Genomic DNA, 22,637 nt, shown 5'->3' with positions numbered 1-22,637 from the left:
GAAAATGATGTCTATACCTTATTCATCTTTGAATGACCATAAACAAGTACATCCCAATCATGTTGTAAATTGTAAATAAATTCTGTATAACATCTATCCAATTGTGGCTAATGCAGTTCAGTTAAATGAGGCCTCTAAATCCAGAGAGAACTAAATTATTTATAAGAGCATCCTCTGGACTCTAATAGAATTCTTCTGATCCTATATTTAGACTTATATGATCTACTAATGATTAGTATATTCAAAAATACCTGAGGTCTACTTTCACTAAGTATGTTGCTAAATGTTTATATTTCCAGTCCCTTTGTCTCAGAATAGAACCACACAATTAATGTCTAGACAATCCAGAAATGGGTTCTTGTATATTGCCTAGACTGAGCTGGTAACCTGGCTTACAATTGTATTTATATCTAACCTTCTCAGAACCAGGAAAAATAGTAGAGACCAGAACAACAGAAGTCTTGGATGATTATGTTGATAAAATCATTTTGTGTAACATTTAAGAAAGATTGCTATTACATCAACTTACTATGAAACTACTTCTGTATTTCTTGATAACCACAAAATGGTTTGTTTTGTGGGCATTTAATTAATGTCAATTAATAATAAATAGCCATTCTATCATTCTGGATTTTTTGACTGTTTTCCTCCATTATTTCAGAGTGGATAAAAGTCATTCTATCAAGTCTCCAGCCTGGTTTTCTGTTTTTGAGGAAAGGATAATATGATTCTTTTTTCTTCTTATTATAGCTTTTTATTTACAAGATATATACATGGATAATTTTTCAGCATTGACAATTGCAAATCCTTTTGTTCCAATCTTTCCCCTTAAATGGCAGGTTGACCAATACATGTTAAATATGTTAAAGTATAAGTTAAACACAATATATGCATACATGTCCATACAGTTATTTTGCTGTACAAAAAGAATCAGACTTTAAAATAGTGTACAATTAAGCTGTGAGGGAAATAAAAAATGCAGACAAAAATAGAGGGATTGGGAATTCTATGAAGTGGTTCATACTCATTTCCCAGAGTTCTTTTGCTGGGTATAGCTGGTTCAATTCATTACTCTATTGGAACTTATTTGGTTCATCTCATTGTTGAAGAGAGCCACGTCCATCAGAATTGATCACCATATAGTATTGTTGTTGAAGTATATAATGATCTCCTGGTCCTGCTCATTTCACTCAGCATCAGTTCATGTAGGTCTCTCCAGGCCTTTCTGAAATCATCCTGCTGGTCATTTCTTACAGAACAATAATATTCCATAACATTAATATACCATAATTTATTCAGCCATTCTCCAATTGATGGGCATCCACTCAGTTTCCAGTTTGTGGCCACTACAAAAAGAGCTGCCACAAACATTCTTGGACATACAGGTCCCTTTCCCTTCTTTAAGATCTCTTTGGGATATAAGCCCAGTAGTGAAATTGCTGGATCAAAGGCTATGCACAATCTGACAACTTTTTAAGCATGATAATATGATTCTTTTGAGTCTTGGTACTTGTCCCCCACCTGAATTTCCCAAGGCCCTGATAGAATTCTGTACCTTGAGAATAACCTACTTGAATTTATTTTTCAATGATTAACAAATTCTCTTCTAGTCATATCCTTTTTATCCCTGTGACATTAAATACCTAGATATAATTATGTAAACCCTATTCTCTATCCTTCATTGCCTAATCCCATATTCCTATTTTCCTCTACACAATCATACTCCCATCCTCTACATCCCTCTCTAAAGCCACATACCCCTTTCTCAGAAGGCAAATTTACTTTCATCTTAAAAGTTTTGTTTTCCCATTCTTTCCATTTTCTAGTTCTCATTGACACATGGATCTTTCCTTATAACATTTGCTTAATATTTTTACTAAATTTAATCTATTCTCTGAGAACTATCTCTTCTCTTTATCTTACATCATACAGATGTGTTCTATCACTATGCATTTCCTCTTTAACTCCTATTTTACATGAAGAGGTGGCCCTTTTCCCCAAGGCCAATCCTTCATGCATAAATGATCACTTTCCATTTTATCTTCTCAAAAGATTGCTCCATCATCCTTATTCTCTCAATAACATTAATAATCTCAATAATAATTAATTAATTGCTCCCAGTTTACTAGTTGCTTTGTTTGTTCCCCTCATACTCAAAACTCACTTGATCCATTCATCCAACCACCCATCAATCCTTTTCTCCCTCTCCACTAGCCAATATCCCATATCTCTTCTTCCTTTTGTATTTTATCAGCTTTTGTGATCTTATCAGCTCCCATAGAATTACTATCTTTGTTGATGATTCTCTGATCTCTAGCCCTAATATCTCTTCCTGATCTCCAGTCTTACACTTTCAAGTAGATGCACCATAGACATTTATTTATTTATTTTTCAGTTTGCTACAGTCACTTTTAAAACTTATTTTGAACTTAATTACAAAGAAAAGAAAAAAAAAAGCCAATGCCATATGCACAGCAGAAATTGAAAGGATTAAAAAATATAAAATAATACATTTCCGATTCAAAAGAGCCCATGTAATAATTACTACACATTATGTTCAGAACTGTTAATATTTTCCTTGCTTTCTTGTAGGTTTTCTTTTGTTCTCTGCTGTGTACTTCTTACTTTATTCTCCCCTTTATGCCCCCCATATCTCCCCAAGTTTACAATTAAGTATGTTTGCCTTAAGTCTTGTTTATTTTTACCCACTTTACATTCACCCTCAGACTCTATTTTGTTTTGTTTGTGAGAGAAATCTGGAGAGCTTGGAATTTTCTGACCTTCTCCACCATCTTCCCAGAATCCTCTCTCCCACAGATAATTTAAACTCAACATGTCAAACATTGAATTTATAATCTTTCCTCCCAGTTCTTTTCATCTTCCAAAATTACTTATTTTTGTTAAGAGAATCACCATTCTCCCTGTCTCACAACCTAAGTATTGCATTTTTATTACTGTTTCTCTCAATCTATTATCTTCAACTCCTCATCTTTTTTCATTTTCATATCCAATCTGTTTCCAAGGCCTATAGATTTTTAAATTTCTGTAATATTTAGCTAGTATTCTGTCCTCTGACACTGTTATTACCTTGGGGTAGATCTTCATGCCCTTATTCTGCTTGATCTTCTTCAAGTCTCTCTCTACTCTAGATCATCTTCCACTCAGTTGTCAAAATGATCTTCCTAAAATACAAATCTAATCACATTACCCCTTCTACTTGATATAATTCTAGTGACTCCTACTACCTCCAGGATCAAATATAAAATTCGTGGCATTCAAAATCTTTTCTATCTCACTCTTTCTTCCAACTGCCTTCACTTTTTTAATCTTACACTTAATCTCCTTTATATATTCTGTAATTCAGGTCCATCTCCAGTCATCCTAATCTATATCTTGCCACTGGATCCAGAAGGGAAAGTGAGGCTATTAACCTTGCATAGCCCTTCCTCACTTAAATCCAGTTCATTTGCATGTTATGGCATTACTTTCCGGGTGTCTTGATCTTTTTCTAGAGCAAAGAACAAACAACAATCCAATTGCATTGACATCCACAAGACTCTCTGTACTGGCATTTTTATTATAATACTCATCCCTAGAACACTCTTATACCTCATTTTGGCCTTCTGACCTCTGTGGATTCCTTCAAGCCCCATCTAAAATCACAGATTCTGCAAAAAAGTTTTTCCTGATTTCCTTTAGATTGTGAATTCCTTTGAGAGCGGCTGCTTTTTGTGTTTATATTTCAGTGCTCAGCAAAGTGTTTGGCTCATAGTAGGTTCTTAATAAGTAATTGCTTATTGACTTGACTAGCATTCAAGAACTGAGGCTAATTATATACTTTGTTGATTACTTAGACAAGAGCTTTTTAATCTTTTTCACTTGAAATCTATCAAGAGCAATAGATTTCAGGTGGAGTCAGTGATGAGAATAGTGTGGGGAAAATGACAATTTAATTTTTGCTAAATTCAACTGAAGTTTAATATTTCATTCAGCTATGACAGAAAGAAACAAACTACAGATGTATTAGATTTCACTAAACTGCCATAGAGGCCCATATACAGATTTTCTGCAAGAAAACTTTCTTGTTCCCTTTAAAGAATGATATCTTCCCTCTGAGATTAATATTTATATGATTTCTATCTTGTATGTGCAATTATTTGCACTGTTTTTTCAATGAGAATATAAGATTATTGAAAGAAGAGGTCATATTTTAACCTTTCCTTATGTCCCTGACACTAAGCATATTACTTGGCAGATAGAAAGACATAATACATGTTTATTAATTGATTATTTGAAAAAAAATTAAGAAACTCTAGCCTTGCCCTTTAGTTTTCATTAATGTCTCTCCTAGATTTTATGTTTTCCAGAAATTCATCATCCTGTAAAAAGATATCAATTCTGAAATTCTTATCTCCTCAAGTACTCCATAACTCTGGGTCCACTTCTTCCTTCTGATTACAGAGGGTGCACATTGTAGACCTCCTATCAGATTTTCCACCATTTAAGAGTTCATTACCTAATCATTTTATACCTGGATGCTCTACTTTTCAGTTTTTTTTTTTTTTTTTTTTTTTTTAATGTGCTAACCTTCCTTATTTGTGAATTCCTTGAAGGCAGGCCTTATCTTATGCATTATATCCCTAGTGCTTAGCAGAGTATCTGACACAAAGTAGGTTCTTAATAATGTTTATTGACTGATTCTCACTCTTTTTATTCCATTGGTTCCTTGTGTGTCTGGGTTCACACAGTTAAGTACTTGAGGTATTACTCATACCCAAGAATTCCTGTTTTCAAGTCCACTCACTTCTCCTCTATACTAAACTGATGTTGGAAAAGTGATAAGTATCAGTAATCAAACATTATAGTAAATTGAAGATTAATTAATCTTGTTCCAGGAGATCTTATAACTGCCTTTACTTTTATTTTTTTTTTTTATTTTTTTTTTTTTATTTTTTTTTATTTTATTTTATTTTTTTTTATTTTTATTTTTTTTTATTATATATATATATATATTTTATAATATTATCCCTTGTATTTACTTCTCCAACTTACCCCCCCTCCCTCTATTCCCTCCCCCCGACGACAGGCAATACCATACATTTTACATGTGTTACAATATAGTCTAGGTACAATACATGTGTGCGAATATCATTTTCTTGTTGCACAATAAACATTAGAATCCGAAGGTACATGCAACCTGGGCAGACAGATATTAGTGCTAACAATTTTCATTCCCCTCCCAGTGTTTCTTCTCTGGGTGCAGCTACCTCTGTCCATCATTGATCAACTGGAAGTGAGTTGGATCTTCTTTATGTTGAAGATTTCCACTTCCATCAGAATACATCCTCATACAGTATTGTTGTTGAAGTGTACAGTGATCTTCTGGTTCTGCTCATTTCACTCAGCATCAGTTGATCTAAGTCTCTCCAGGCCTCTCTGTATTCCTCCTGCTGGTCATTTCTTACCGAGCAATAATATTCCATAACCTTCATATACCACAATTTACCCAACCATTCTCCAACTGATGGACATCCATTCATCCTCCAGTTTCTAGCTACAACAAAAAGAGCTGCCACAAACATTTTGGCACATATATGTCTCTTTCTGCTCTTTAGTATTTCTTTGGGATATAATCCCAGTAGTAGCGCTGCTGGGTCAAAGGGTATGCACAGTTTGATAACTTTTTGGGCATAATTCCAGATTGCTCTCCAGAATGGCTGGATTCTTTCACAACTCCACCAGCAATGTATTAGTGTCCCAGTTTCCCCACATCCCCTCCAACATTTGTCATTATTTGTTCCTGTCATCTTAGCCAATCTGACAGGTGTGTAGTGGTATCTCAGAGTGGTCTTAATTTGCATTTCTCTGATCAGTAGTGATTTGGAACACTCTTTCATGTGAGTGGATATAGTTTCAATTTCTTCCTCTGAGAATTGTCTGTTCATATCCTTTGACCATTTATCAATTGGAGAATGGTTCGGTTTCTTATAAATTAGGGTCAGTTCTCTATATATTTTGGAAATGAGACCTTTGTCAGAACCTTTGTTTTTAAAAATATTTTCCCAATTTGTTACTTCCCTTCTAATCTTGTTTGCATTAGTATTATTTGTACAGAAACTTTTTAGTTTGATGTAATCAAAATCTTCTATTTTGTGATCAATAATGATCTCTAGTTCTCCTCTGGTCATAAATTCCTTCCTCCTCCACAAGTCTGAGAGGTAGATTATCCTCTGTTCCTCTAATCTATTTATTATCTCCCTCTTTATGCCTAAATCATGGACCCATTTTGATCTTATCTTGGTATATGGTGTTAAGTGTGGATCCATATCAAATTTCTGCCATACTAATTTCCAGTTTTCCCAACAGTTTTTTCCGAATAATGAATTTTTATCCCTAATGTTGGAATCTTTGGGTTTGTCAAAGATTAGATTGCTATAGATGTACCCTTTTTTGTCCTTTGTATCTAATCTGTTCCACTGATCTACCGGTCTATTTCGTAGCCAATACCAAATGGTTTTGGTGACTGCTGCTATATAATATAGCTTTAGATCAGGTACACTTAGACCACCTTCCTCTGACTTTTTTTTCATTAGTTCCCTTGCAATTCTTGACCTTTTATTCTTCCATATGAATTTTGTTGTTATTTTTTCTAGGTCATTAAAATAGTTTCTTGGGAGTCTGATTGGTATAGCACTAAATAAATAGATTAGTTTGGGGAGTATTGTCATCTTTATTATATTCGCTCGGCCTATCCAAGAGCACTGAATGTCTTTCCAATTATTTAAATCTGATTTTATTTTTGTGGCAAGTGTTTTGTAATTTTTCTCATATAATTCCTGACTTTTCTTTGGTAGATGGATTCCCAAATATTTTATACTCTCAACATTTGTTTGGAATGGAATTTCTCTTTGTATCTCTTGCTGTTGCATTTTGTTAGTGATATATAAAAATGCCGAGGATTTATGTGGATTTATCTTGTATCCTGCCACTTTGCTGAAATTTTGAATTATTTCTAGTAGCTTTTTAGCAGAGTCTTTGGGGTTCTCTAAGTATACCATCATGTCATCTGCAAAAAGTGATAGTTTGATTTCCTCATTTCCTACTCTAATTCCTTGAATCTCTTTCTCGGCTCTTATTGCCGAGGCTAGCGTTTCTAGTACTATATTGAATAGTAATGGTGATAGTGGGCAACCTTGTTTCACTCCTGATCTTACTGGGAAAGGTTGCAGTTTATTTCTATTGCATATTATGCTTACTGACGGTCTTAAATATATACTCCTGATTATTCTAAGGAATAATCCATTTATTCCTATACTCTCAAGAGTTTTTAGTAGGAATGGATGTTGGATTTTGTCAAATGCTTTTTCTGCATCTATTGAGATGATCATATGGTTCTTATTAATTTGATTATTAATATGGTCAATTATATTAATAGTTTTCCTAATATTAAACCAGCCCTGCATTCCTGGAATAAATCCTACTTGATCATAGTGTATTATCTTGGAGATGATTTTCTGAAGTCTTTTTGCTAATATCTTATTTAAGATTTTAGCATCAATATTCATTAAGGAGATTGGTCTATAATTTTCTTTCTCAGTTTTTGATCTACCAGGTTTAGGTATCAGTACCATGTCTGTGTCATAAAAGGAGTTTGGTAGGACTCCTTCATCCCCTATTTTTTCAAATAATTTATATAACATTGGGGCTAATTGTTCTTTAAATGTTTGGTAGAATTCACATGTGAATCCATCTGGCCCTGGGGATTTTTTCCTGGGGAGTTGATTAATAGCTTGTTCTATTTCTTTTTCTGAAATGGGACTATTTAAGCAATTTATCTCCTCCTCTGTTAATCTAGGGAGCCTATATTTTTGGAGAAAGTCATCCATTTCACTTAAGTTATCAAATTTATTGGCATAAAGTTGGGCAAAGTAACTCCTTATTATTTCTCTAATTTCCTCTTCATTGGTGGAAAGATCCCCCTTTTCATTTGTAAGACTATCAATTTGATTTTCCTCTTTCTTTTTTTTGATCAAATTTACCAAAGGTTTATCTATTTTATTGGCTTTTTCATAAAACCAACTCTTGGTTTTATTTATTAATTCAATAGTTTTTTTACTTTCAATTTTATTGATTTCTCCTTTTAATTTTTGTATTTCGAGTTTAATTTTTGGTTGGGGGTTTATAATTTGGTCTTTTTCTAGCCTTTTAAGTTGTAAGCCCAATTCGTTAATCTTCTCTTTCTCAATTTTCTTCAAATAAGCCTCTAAAGATATAAAATTTCCCCTTATTACTGCTTTAGCTGCATCCCAAAGATTTTGATATGATGTCTCATCATTATCATTATCTTGGGTGAAATTGTTAATTGTTTCTATAATTTGCTCTTTCACCCAGTCATTCTTTAAGATGAGATTATTCAGTTTCCAATTACTTTTTGGTCTATTTACCCCTAACTTTTTACTGAATGTAGCTTTTATTGCATTGTGATCTGAGAAGAAGGCATTTATTATTTCTGCCTTCCTACATTTAATTTTGAGATCTTTATGTCCTAATATATGGTCAATTTTTGTATAGGATCCATGAACTGCTGAGAAGAAAGTATATTCCTTCCTATTGCCATTCAGTTTTCTCCAAAGGTCTATCATACCTAGTTTTTCTAATGTTCTATTTACTTTTTTAATTTCTTTCTTGTTTGTTTTGTGGTTTGATTTGTCTAAATCTGAGAGTGCAAGGTTGAGATCTCCCACTATTATAGTTTTACTGTCTATTTCTTCTTGCAGTTCTCTTAACTTTTCCTTTAGAAAGTTAGATGCTATACCACTTGGTGCATATATGTTTAGTATTGATATGGCTTCATTATTTATGCTACCTTTCAGCAGGATATAGTTTCCTTCCTTATCTTTTTTAACGAGATCTACTTCTGCTTTTGCTTGATCTGAGATAAGGATAGCTACCCCTGCTTTTTTGGCTTTACCTGAAGCATAATAAGCTCTGTTCCAACCTTTTACCTTTACTCTGTATGTATCTCCCTGCTTTAAGTGTGTTTCCTGTAGACAACATATTGTAGGGTTCTGCTTTTTGATCCAATCTGCTATCCGTCTCCGTTTGATGGGATCGTTCATCCCATTTACATTTACAGTTAAAATTACTAATTCTGTATTTCCTGCCATCGTATTATCCCCAGATTATACTTTTTTCCCTTGACCCCCCTGATCCCCCTCCCCGATATTTGATTTACAGACCCCCCTTGTGACGCGCAACCCTCCCTCTTTTTTTTATTTTTATTTTATTTTTTTTTTTTTTAGGATCCCTCCCCCCTCCCTCCAAGTCCCTTCACTTATTCTCCTTTTCCTTTCCCCTTTTCCTCTCCCCCCTTTTAATGAGGTGAGAGAAAATTCTCTGAAAAACAAATATGTTAATTATTTACTCTTTGAGCCTCTTCTGATGAGAGTAAGATTCACACAATGATTCTCCCCCTCACTAAGTTCCCTCAGATATGGTGTATTTTCTATGTCTCTTCCTGGGATGTAGTTTCCCTCTTTTTATCACTCCTTCCCCTTTTTCTGAACCGACCTCCTTCCCTTTACCACACCCCCCTTTTTTTCTTTTATATCAGTAAAATCAAATTATCCTTGAGTACTTTTTATATACCCACAACAGAGTTACAGTTCTCAAGGGTTCTGTTTACCTTTTTCTGTTTCTCTTCAGTCTTGTGGATGTAGATCAAATTTTTTGTTTAAGTCTGGTTTTTTTCTTAGAAACATATAGAATTCCTCTGTTTCATTGAATGACCATCTTCTTCCATGGAAAAAGATGCTAAACTTAGCTGGGTAGTTCATTCTTGGTTGCAGTCCTTGATCTTTTGCCTTTCGGAATATCAGGTTCCAGGCCCTTCTATCTTTTAATGTGGAGGCAGCCAGATCTTGGGTGACCCTTATTGTGGCACCTTGGTATTTAAATTGTTTTTTTCTAGCTGCTTGCAGGATTTTCTCCTTTGTGTGGTAATTCTGCAGCTTAGCCACAATATTCCGTGGTGTTCTTTTTTTAGGGTCTATTTCAGAAGGAGTTCGATGAATTCTTTCCACATCTACTTTCCCTTCTGTTTCTATTATCTCTGGACAGTTCTCTTTGATAATTTCCTGTAAAATAGAATCTAGGCTCTTTTTTTGGTCATAGTTTTCTGGAAGTCCAATAATCCGCAGATTATCTCTCCTAGATCTATTTTCCAGGTCTATAGATTTTCCCAGTAAGTATTTGACGTTGTTCTCCAGCTTCTCATTTTTTTTGTTTTGTTTGACTGATTCTTGGGTTCTCTGTGAATCATTCATTTCTATTTGTTCCATCCTGACTTTTAAGGAGTTATTTTCTTCTTTCACAGTTTTTAGTTCTTTTTGTAAATGCCCAATTTCGTTTTTAAATGAATTATTTTGCTCTATTGAGTTTTTTTCCATTTCCCTAATTTTTTTTTTTTGAGAATTATTTTCTTTTTCCAATTCAGAAATTCTATTTTCTTGAGACTTTTTTATCTTTTCCAATTCAGAAATCCTACTTTCCTGTGTTTTTTTAACCTTTTCTAATTCACTAATTTTGTTTCCCTGCATCTCCTGTGAATTCTTTATTTTTTCCAACTCCAATTTCAGGACATTGTTATTCTCTATCATAACTTCTCTTTCCTTTCCCCATTTTTCTTCGATCTCCCTCAATTTCTTAAGAGCTTCTTCTAGGAGAGAGTTATGTGATGGGGGGCAGGAATCGTTCCCCTTTAGGTTGTTATCTGATTCTCTGCTGTCAACTTCCTCGGGGTTGGACACCCGCTCTTTCTCTGTATAGAAGGAATCTATGGTTTTTCTAGCTTTTTTGCTCATACTTAGAAAAAAATCTTTTGGGGTCTGTCCCTGGGGTAGGAAATTATTTACTTCTTTACCAGCTTCCTCCCAGACCGGATGGATGCAGCGGCTCCTGAGCCTGAGCTAAGAGAGAGCTCTGGGAGAGAGTTCCCCACCCCCTCCCTGGAGGTGCCTCAGAGGTGATTAGCACTACTGTGCTTCGAGGGCGTAGAATAGTGAAGACAGCAAGAAGCTCAGCCTATGTGTCCGGGTGGGGAGTGGGTGTCTGCAGCAGGTGACGTAAGAAGCCCCTGCGCTCAAACTGGAAGTGTCTGCCAGAAACCGCGGTCCCTAGTTCAAAGGTTCCGCTTCTCTGGGACTTCCTGGAGCTGAGTTCCACTCCCTCCAGCTAAGCTAGGCAGTGTGTGTTGCCTTGGGCCGTATCCACCCACTTGTCAGTCTCTTAACTATTCTCAGGAGGTAGCTGAGGCCACACCCCCTGGTGCCGAGATCTGTGCCTGAGTCACCCCCAGGATCGGGGAAAATCTAATCTGAGTTTTAAAATATTTTGGCTTTCTCTTCTGAACTGCTAAATAATTAGCAGAGAAGAGCTAACAGCCTGTGCCAGATTCCTTTACCTCAGTGGCTTCTCTGATCCCAGAGCCCTTCCCAGCGCAATGGGCGCAGTGTGCCCCTACCCCACCGTCTGTGCTGGTCTTTCTTATTCCTCCCCTGAGAACTGACCTTTCCTGTTGAAACTCCAGATTCTCTTCAGCTGGTAAGTCGTGCTTCCAGTCCTTGTGGTATCTATCAGTCCTGAGCTAATTTTGAGACTTAATTTATCTAATTGGTTGTGAGGGAGTGAGGACGTTCACTGAGTCGTGTGTTTCCTCTCCGCCATCTTGGCTCCGCCCCCTTTACTTTTATTTTTAAGACCTATAATTGAATAAAAGAGCAATGACTTATAGAATTCTAACCATTGTTGAAACAAAAGCTTTGTTAGAGATATCTTTCTCATCTTCATTTCCCTTAAAGGCAAGAACATTATTACTGAGACTAGCCTACTAGACTTACATTTGATATCATCTTAGATTGAGCCCACTTCTCCCTAAATCTGTTTGGGACCAATTCTGTTGGGAGCTTCTAGGCACTGGCCATAAGAATACTTGTCATCTGAATTCAACTAATTAAAGATAGTTTTTTTTTTTTTTTTTTTTTTTTTTTTTTTTTTTAAAGGGTGCTTGATGAGAATGATTTGGCACAAAGACTATAGGAGAAATTCCTAGCTCAAAACAAGTATATGAATACAGTATAAACTGGGAATGATCAAGATAATGATTTTCTAATTGGGAAAATTTCTAATTAAACAGAAACAAATTATTATAATCTAATAACAATCCTTAACAATAATCCTAAATAGATAAGGCATTGTTCCATGATAACTTTCATGTAATCACCAGGGGTTGGAAAAATTAAAGAATATTCTTTATCCCATAAAAAAGAGAAGTAGGATAGAGATAACTATGCTCCTCACGGCTGGGCAGAAATTAAAAGTATAAAATTAAAAACATACACCAGAAAACCTATGAAAGTCCATTTACTAATTCCACTATAATAAGGTCACATATTCCCTCCAAAGCTGTTTTGTTCTTTTGAAGATTAGAAGCAGCATCATACTATCTAAATTTTATATTCTATCAGCTTTACATGCCAGTAGAAGAGGTTTATCTTCCCAAGGAGGGGGAAAAATCTCTGAACTAAAGAAATCAGTTTACATTAGAAAACAATCTCCTTGAGGTATAACCTTCTGGGGATTATGTTTTCTGGAGATGTGTTGTGCTGGCTAGAACTATGAGTTGGAGGATGAGTTAATCTACCTCTTCTAGCAGATTCCCCAAAGGAGAGATTTATAGAATTTTAGATTTAAATGAGACCTTGGATGATTTTGCATAATCCAGAATTCTGGCCTCTTTATGAATGCCAGTTTTAAAGACTAATATTAGAGAGATGATAAAATTCCTCATCTCAAGTATTTCCTTCTTGTTAAAACTCTAAATAGTTTAGTTTTTACTATAAAATAAGTTCTTTCCTCCTCTTACTTCTCCTTCAAGACTAGATTTTAGATAGATTTTAAAATTATAATTTAATACAATGATTTTCATTTTGGATTAGTTCAAAGGTTAAGCTATGTTAAATCTTGACTTTGAATATTTGTAGTAAATTTTACCCTTACGTGTATATTTTATCCATTAAGTTGATTATGAAAGTATAATAAATGAGAAGAATCTGTTCCAGCTATATTATGTAGCTTATTTTGTCTCTTTCTAGCATCTGGGATCCATCAGATCAGCATGCAGCTGCAGCTGGAGGAAAGGTAAAATGCGTAGAGGACATTATTTTGTCCTTTTCAACATCCAGAATTAAAAAAAAAAAAACTTTATATTTCAAGGGATCTTTACCATGCTGATCAAAGAAAGATGGAAGGAAAGAAAAAAAGAAATAAGGTGAGAAAGAAGGGAGGAAAAAAAGAGAGGGAAAAAAAGAGGAAAGAAGGAACACATAGGAAAAAAAGAGAAATTACATTAATTAAGTTCTTATGATGTGCTAGGTACTATACTGAGAGCTGGGGCTACAAATACCATCAAAAAGATAGTCCCTGCCCTCAAGAAGAGTATATTCTAATGTAAAAGGGAGCTAAAAAGCAGGAGTTGAAGGAGAAAGAGAATGAAGCTACCAAGAATATGAAAAGCTTTTGGAAATAATATGACTATATCTTGGTACATCTTGAGATTAGCCACTATAAGGGACCTACTCATTGAAGTTAAAGAAACAGCTATTAAAAATGAATTATGTTGTACAATGTCTTTACTCAAAAGACTTTCTAGGACTTTTGAGGGGTAGTGATTATTTTTCCTAGTTCAACATTAGTTGTGTTCAATGATCTGCAAGTTGTTCCACATAAAGTATAATGAAGTACTTGTAATCAAGGTTCATGATGTTTCCACATAGTTGCTTCTGCACAAGGACATCTGGTAGCGAGCATGGTAAAGGAGAAGAGCTTCAAAAATGACTCTGGAATTACTTAGTTGGAACAACATAATGTTTCAGCATCAATTCAAATAAAATCTGCAGGGTTCCTCTTATATATAGGAAAATGAGATGATCAAGAACCACTCTCCATTCATGGCAAGCATCCCAGAAATGATCACATGAACTATGCATATGCACTGAAATGAAGACATAAATCATTATATTTCATTTTCAAAGCTTCATTTGTTAAGTTTGTGGCACATTAAACTATAATTGGTATACATTTAAAAATCATTTTTCTTTTAAGTAAGTATGCTTATATGAAATCAATTCTCATTACCTTAAGGAACACATGAGTGCACATAATTGTGAGTGCTACCATTTTTTTTTTTTTTTTTTTTTTGCCACAAAATCAATTTGTCGTAGAATATTTTGGCAAAGCCTGCTGTCTTTGCTGGTGCTGAAGAATGTGGCTGTTGATTAATAACACAACAACAACAACAACAACAATAATAATGATAAGGATAGGATGGTTAGGTGGTGCAATGAATAGATTTCCAGGTCTGTAGTCAGGAAAACATCTTCTTGAGTTCAAATCTGGCCACAGACAATTACAAACTTTGTGGCCCTGGGAAAGTCACTTAACCCTGTTTTTTTTTTTTTTTTTTTTTTTTTTCATTTCTAAAATGAGCTGGAAAAGGAAATGGCAGACCATTCTAGTTACTTTGCTGAAAAAACCCCAAATGGAATCACAAAGAATTAGATGTGACTGAAATAACTGAGCAGCAGCAGCAGCAGCAAAAACAACAATAATAGTCCTTGACCAACTCATTGCCTTTGCCTGTGAGCAAGGGGATTAGAGTAAAGTAGAGAATGTCATCCAAGATGATATATAATGATGACATATAATGAGGATTTCATGTGACCGAGCTTGTTAGTAATAGTTTTGGAAACTTAGATTATGGAAGCTTTGACATACTGCTGAATTGGGCTTTGATAATATCACTGATTAGATTAACACAATGGAAAACAAATTTAGTGGAGAAAAAGTTTGATGTAATGTCTCCTAGGAGCCAAAGAAATATACAGGACCATTTAAGTTTGCAAGTTGACTCTATACAAAATTAACAGTTAGTTATGGAGGATGATGGAACAAGAGGCATACCCTTATCTGGTACCCCAAGAAGGTACACTGGAACAAATTAGAGATCCCAGCATCTCATCTGATAAGAATTCTTCAGTGAAGATAGTTCTGATAACTAATGTAAAAAAGACACAAATGCATGTGAGATGGACTAAAGATTGTACTAGTGTTATGATCACAATGGAATTGGAAATGGATGTTATCAATTATAGACAAGGGCTTCATGCTACTTTTTGTTAATGATATTTTCAGTCCTAAAACACAGAGCACTATATATATCTGGAAGATCTTCATCTATAAACTTAAATTAGATCAAATAAGAGATGCAATTGAGAAATTACTAGAATCTGAAGGGAAAGTTGAATTCTCTGAAGTTGTTAGAAACGTACACTTAATTTAAATTTCAGAATTATACTACTAATGAAAGACATATTATAAAAAAAACACCATTATCATAAAAGATTTGGAAAATAAGATGGATATATTTTGGCTGGAGTTCTGGAAAACCTTTTTTCCCCCTAACATAATGACATGAATTTAATTAGTTAAACAATTATACCAAATCAGAACAACTTAAAAAGATGGAATTTGCTATAACAATCCTGAACATATTATCTCACAATATGTGATAGAAAGCATGAAAAAAATCCTTTAGGATCTTCATGAAACATGATAGCTATGGACAATGTAAAGGAAAGGTTGAAAAGGACAGACATCAAGCACCACCTTTGCAGAAATAATTTAAGAGAGCTACTAAAGAGATATAGAAAGACATTGAAAGATTATATAAATATTTAATTGATTTATGTACTACAAAACTTGAATTCTGTCTCATTCAATTAATGATAGACAAAAAGAAATATGGAATGGACTCTAAATTAATCAGAAATCTAGATTCTCTTAATAATTAAAAGCAAAAGTCAAAATGTTAAAATGATATAAGGAATGAATTCACCATGAAGAACAAAATAAACAATTGAACACCAGTCAAATTGACTAGAAAGTCTTGATAAGCAGAGAAATATGAGGAGAGAGAAAACTCCTGAATAAAGAGAATATTGAGATTTTCTGATCATCTAGTAGGTAGGTATCATCATATAGTAGGTAGGTGATATAGTGAATAGAGTTGAAATCAGAAAAACTCATCTTCATTAGTTCAAATCTGGCCTCAGCTACTTACTTCCTATGTGACTCTGAATAAGCCACTGAACTGTGTTTGCCTCAGTTTCTCATTTGTAAAATGAGCTGGAGAAAGAAATGGCAAGACACTTCTTTATCTTTGCCAAGAAAAACTCAAAAAAGTTGAGGAGCTGTGGATATAACTGAAAAATCATTGAACTGAATATGATCAATATAAAGTCAAATTGTCTCAAATGAAAAAAAGAAAGTTTTTATACCATTGGTAAGGTATAATAAATAGAAAAAATAATTATACCAAGAGAAGTGGCTGAATGAAACTTCAAGTTCCATCACTCTGGGGCAGTTATAGAAAGATCAACATTTGATCAAAAAGGAAATCTCCCCTTCAGATCACTTATAAATATTCTATATCTTTCCCATCTACTTAATGTATGGTGAAAAAAAGGCATTTTGATTGGTGATTAAAGCAAACAGAACATGTATGCAAAAGGCATTAGCTGGTCAAATTTACCTCTCTCTTTTATGGTGATTGAGAAAAGGACTGGAAATCACCTGGGATATAGTGCATGACCTTGATGTCTTTGATGTCTGACCAAGCTCTCAGCACTCTACATTTCCTGCTTTAGCTGCATTCATGACCACTGGAACAAATTGTGCTCATCCATACATTTTGCTAGGGGAGTCTTCACATTCTTGGAGCATTTGAAGACTATCAGTTACCTTGAAGCTGGTTTATTTTAGCCTATCTGCTGAAATGGTTTTATCAGGTATGTCCTGCAATGCTATAACTTCTTGGAGTCAGAACTAAGAATTGGGTAAAAAGTAGGCCCCAAAATTATATTTAAAAGCATCCTGAAAAGGGCTTGGCAACGCCTCAAACTAGATGTGCTACTCCCCCTAATACCTCTTCCTAATACCTCTACCTATTACCTAAAAAGGTAATAGAGTAATAAAGATACAATAAACTAGATTAAGATCTTGTAGGCTTCAAAGAGTCATAAGAGCTATCAATAAGAAATGTGGGAACTAGAATATACCAAAATGTCCTGACAACTAAGCCCAGTGTCTCTGAAAGGCCCCAATAAATTACTTGCTTGACCCAGTCCAGGAATGATCAAAGCCAGTATACCATATCCTGCAAGTAAGGAAGAAACCTCATCTATGACTATGTCATGTTCAGAAGGAACAAATGCTTTGTACCAACCTCTCTAAATTCAATCTAATTTTAATAATAAATGTGTGAATAACAAAAATGTTATCTAGAATTGATGTAGTGCCTACTATATATGCCAAACATTCTGTTTAAGTGCTATATAAATATTATTTCACTTGATCTTTACAACAGTCTTGGAAGGTAGGTGCTATTATTATCCCCATTTTAAAGCTTAGAAAATTAAGGGGAAAAGATGTTTAAAGACTTTCTTAAGGTCACACAGCTAATGTCTGAGGCCGGTTTTAAAGCCATGTTTTCCTGAGGTCAGGTCTAGTGCTTTATCCATTGCACTATCTAATTGTCTATTTCCCCTAAGAACTAAGATGGTAGAGAGGAGAATGTGCTTTGTTCAGGAAGATGTTTTTCTGCTTTGTTTTTTTCTATATCTTTTCATTAAATGTTTTTGTAAAAATTAATTTATGTAATTATTGGACTGCTAATCATTGGGTCAATCAGTGATATGAGGGAGATACTAATTGTAATGACTGATATGGGGAAAACACATCATAATGAAGGATTGATTCATTAGCATTGTTCCTCAGAAAGATACCCCTTGAAGCCTTAGGGAGAAATGTAGCCAGCTGGATCTTTATCAGTATCTCCTCTACAAAGCATGGGTGTCCCTCAAAGCCAATTTTCTCTTCTCCTTCTATGCTATTTCCCTTTGTAATCTTATATCAGTTCCAAAAACTAAATAATCAGTTCCATGCTGATGATTCTAAGATCTATTTGCCCAGCCCTAATCTTTATCCTGACCTTTATTCTCATATATGTATTCGTCTGTTAGACAGAGTTGATGTCCCACAAAAATATCAAACTCAACATGAACAAAATGGAACTCATTTTCCTCATCAAAAACTCTCCTCTTTTTTAAACTTTACTATTACTAACTGGACAATTTATTACTATCTTCCTACTTCAATGAAAGGCTCTTTCTGATTAAACCAGACTAACATCATTGTTGGCAATCATATCTCTTAAGTAATTTTTAAACTAGAATTTACACTGGCTGTACCAAGTGTTCCCTAAGGGCTAAACCTAAGTACCCTTATTCTGACTGCTATAAAATGTAAAAGATGAATATTTCCAGTCAAGGATTGATGGTGGTTTGGTGACAATCCATTTAGCAAACAACAGTTCAATGTTTGGGATGATAAATGGCACACACTCTGAAAATGATCATTTTGTTTCATACACTATAATACTAAAGCCAATAAACTAAAAGAACAGTTTTAGAAAGATTTGTTGGATTTCCTTTCATAGTAAAAATCCCATGGGATAATTTTTGTTTAATCAATGAATTTCTGAAAAATTCTATGACTGAGGTGGTTTCTGGACTTTTGCAGACATGTGGTGTCAGTATGTTTCTAAAAGGTTTTCCAGATGATATAATAACTTTAATTTCCTTTGGATGTATATAAGTATCAACATTATTAATGATAAATTTGCACATATCTGGTAATTATAATAATATATTACAATCATGAAAAAATTGGATTAGGACTCCATGAAAGAAAAAATGCATGTATGCTAAATTGACATAAACTACCTTTGATGATCAAAAAAAAAAAAAAATCCTCATGAGCTAAAAATACTATCTAAATGCAAAACAGTAACATTTTGTACCAAGTATGTATATATGTATACACAGTCATAATTAGAACATTTTTGTTACCTGGGCCAAAAGAAGTTGGTAAGTAGCCAGATGCATTTTTTCTAGGAGAGGTAGTAGTAGTTTAGCCTTTGTCCCAAAAGGATTTGGGAAAAAGGAGTTCCATGCAATTTGCCTTATATAAGTGATTGGGGTTCTAAGAGTGGCAGTTGCAATGTGTAGAAGCTGAGAAAATAGGTCCCTGGGATTGGTTATCTCAGATTTTAATCAAGGCATCAAAGATATGGCATGGGTAAGGAAGAGGTTACAAGAAAGAAGATAATTTCATCATCTCAACATTCTTTAAGTAAAGTCTCTTTCAATGTATGTTAATTACAGATCTGTGAATATAGGACATTTTTTTTTAATCACTCTATTTTTCAACTTTTTTTTTTATTGGCCATCATACTCAGGAACATACTTATGAAAACTGAGGACTTCTTGTTCTCTCTCTTCTACCCCAACATTCAATTTGTTTATTGCTTACACAAATTTATTGTTTGGGGTAGGTAGGAGGTATCTGTGAAATCTACCTAAACTGTAATGATTTAAAAAGTAGAAATCACCAGTTCCATATTTTTAATATTAATAACCTTTTCATGTACTAATCTGTTGCTATTATAGCTTGTTATTAATATATGCTGAAAAAGGACTGTCTAAAGCATAATAAAATCCTAAGAGAGAATATAAAAGACAAGAAGACCATGTATACACATGTAAATATTAACCATAACTGTCATAATATATAGAATTATATTTTCCCTTAGAGGCTTAAGATGATTAGAATCTCTTTAATGCTTCTTTGCTATATTCACTGTAGGATTACAACTCTTGACTAAGAATCCCAGGAAAATTATCCAGCAGCTATTGGAGCCATGCAAATAACTGGGAAACTGCCAAGAAAAGCTCATTTTATATGGTATTATAATTTTAAAAAGAAATTTAAGCTGAACTGATTAGAATCAATGCTTTACATAAGACTGCAGTGACATGGTTTCCAGAGAGAAGTTTGCTGCTAAAATGTTCTGATGTACATTATCTGAAAGAGGTGGATAACCTGGGTTTTAAACTCATTTGAAATCCAAGTAACAGAGGAAAGTCTTCCGCAGAAAAGAGATGGGATTGTCTCTCCTTGGCTTATTGTAGTAGTACAGATTAGGTTATAAAATTAGTTAACAGTTACCATGTAAGGCACAGTCTCTGGCCCCTAAGAAATAAGATATAAGCCAGGAAAATTGTATTTGGAAAGGAGAAAGAAAGTTATAATAAGTCCTTTGTGGAGAGCTACATGAAGTAATAACTCAGAGATTCAATTCGGTTCAAATCAATTCAACAAATTCAGGGTGTCCTAGAAAAAAATTTAAATTATTAAAGCTTCAAAGTATTCTGAACAATTTTGGGAAACCTATATTTATTGAAAATGAAAAATGTGTTAAGTCCTAAAAATTCAAAGAAAAAAATTTTCCTATTCTCATGAGGGACTGAGGGAATACAACACATACATGAATAAATAATTTTCAGGTATATTCACAATCATACAATATCATTTAGTAGTGAAGTAGTGCTAGCAACTTGATAGGAAGAGGGTGATCAGAAAAAAAAAAACTGAGTAAGTAGTTGAATCCAAACTATTTATTGAAAATGATGGACTAGGAGATCTGATTAAATTTAGTAGATAATTTCTCATTCTATTTAGATTTGCATACTTAGTCTAATGGCTTGACAACTATTTTTTAAATAGTTGAAACACCTTTATTTCATAGTGACAATTCTACCAACTATTGCTTTTAAAGATATTCCACAGAACATTCAAGAGAAATACCTCCTCCTTCTTAAATCACAGTAACACTGAATTAGAATACATCATCAGACAAACATTTTCTAAAATTGATAAATTGACAAGACTTTTTAAACAACAAAAATGACAGTCTTTTCTTTTTGAAACTATTCGAGGGACTTCTAACAAATATAGATAACTGCCTCCAGCAAAAAACATTTAAAAAACCCCTAAAAACAAAAAGTTTCTCTCAACTCAGATTTTCCTCCCATTTCTAAGAGAGTACAAATCTGAAATGTCTTAAATTCAATAAGTAAACAGTATAGGACGGTTATTTTTTTTAATTAGCTAGAAACTTAAGGAATCTCTTGTATTGTACTTTGTTCTTCTTTGCTCTTCTTGATTTTTTTAGGTTTTCAATAATTAGGAAAGTATCATTTTAAAAAATAAATTTGAGTTTTTATGTGCACATATACATCAATATTTGGATGAATCTATAATGATAACAATAACTAATTTTTATATTTGCTTTAAGATTTGAAAAGTACTTTATACATATTGTCTCAGTGATGTGTACTCTCTTCCAGTACAAATCATAATTCATCCATGCTTATGTTTAAGAATATAATTGCAAAAGTTTGGAATAACATGGGACGATTGCAGCAAAGCTGTTTGCACTTAAAATATTTTAAAAAGAACATATGTGTGTGCATATGGTGTATTTTCCTTTATCAAAAAAACTGCTGATGATGTTTACATAATAAATCTTACAGAAATATCAGTCAATTTTCTCTGTTCAGAAGTGCCTGGGGGTGGTCATTTGGGCTTTCATTTGAGCAAGCTGACTGTTGGCTAAAGGATTAAAAAAAATGTATTTATTTGACTCCTGTCAATTTAGATGCATCTGTTTGTAGACTTCACAAGTGTATGTGATTCAAATTTAGTCTATGTTTATATAGTCAAAATCACAAGATCACCAACTAGTTGATTGAGTATTTATAAATTTCTCAATAGCCAAAACAAATAAAAAAAGTAAACAGAATTGCCAATTATAAATCACAAATTACAGAAGTACTACCTAGTGCTACAATTAAAAGGGACATAAAATTAAATCTAAATTCTGAGTTTTATAGATCAGGTTACCAAAGCTCAGTTGAAGTCACTTGTCTAAGTTCCCATATCTAGTAAGTGGAAGAGCTAAGACTTGCATTCAGGCCTTCTTCTTTCCAGTCCAATGCTCTTTTTGTTATCACATGCAAGACTGACTGAAGAAATTGGGCATTGAAGTGGAACAAGGAGTAATTCAAAAGAAGCTAATGTAATTTTAAATTTTGACATATCCAGTATCTACCTATAGCTCTCCCTCAAATCTCATCCATGCTAGGAATCAAAGGGGACGTGGAAAGGAACTTTATCCATAACTGAACATCAGTTAGAAGAGATCTTTCTGTAGACAAGAAAACTGAGGCACAGAGGATTAATGATTCCTCAAGGTTATCTCTCTAGTAAGTATTGAAGCCAGGAGTAGGGTTATTTTTATTCTAAATTATTTTTAAAGGAAAAATGAGTTTAACAAGCCTGGGAAGAAAGATTAGGATATCACTTCTATGCAATAGGGGAAGGTAGAAAAGTTTTCATTTTTCCTTTTGTGTCAGGGACCCACTTGACTGATTTTTCTTTCAGATTTTCATCTGTATTATCATATACATGATGATATGCCCCAGTTAGCATAGCACATGGCACATAGCAGGCACTTAACTGACAATAATTTCCAATTATTATTCTTGATTCTGCTCTCTGTTACCATAAAAAACCAAATCAATGAAAAAACTCGAATCTTTCCACATAATTGTCCTTCA

This window comes from Sminthopsis crassicaudata, chromosome 5 (genome assembly GCF_048593235.1).
Source record: "Sminthopsis crassicaudata isolate SCR6 chromosome 5, ASM4859323v1, whole genome shotgun sequence".
Taxonomy (NCBI): domain Eukaryota; kingdom Metazoa; phylum Chordata; class Mammalia; order Dasyuromorphia; family Dasyuridae; genus Sminthopsis; species Sminthopsis crassicaudata.
The sequence above is the reverse complement of the archived record's forward strand: the minus strand, read 5'-3'. Positions refer to the sequence as shown.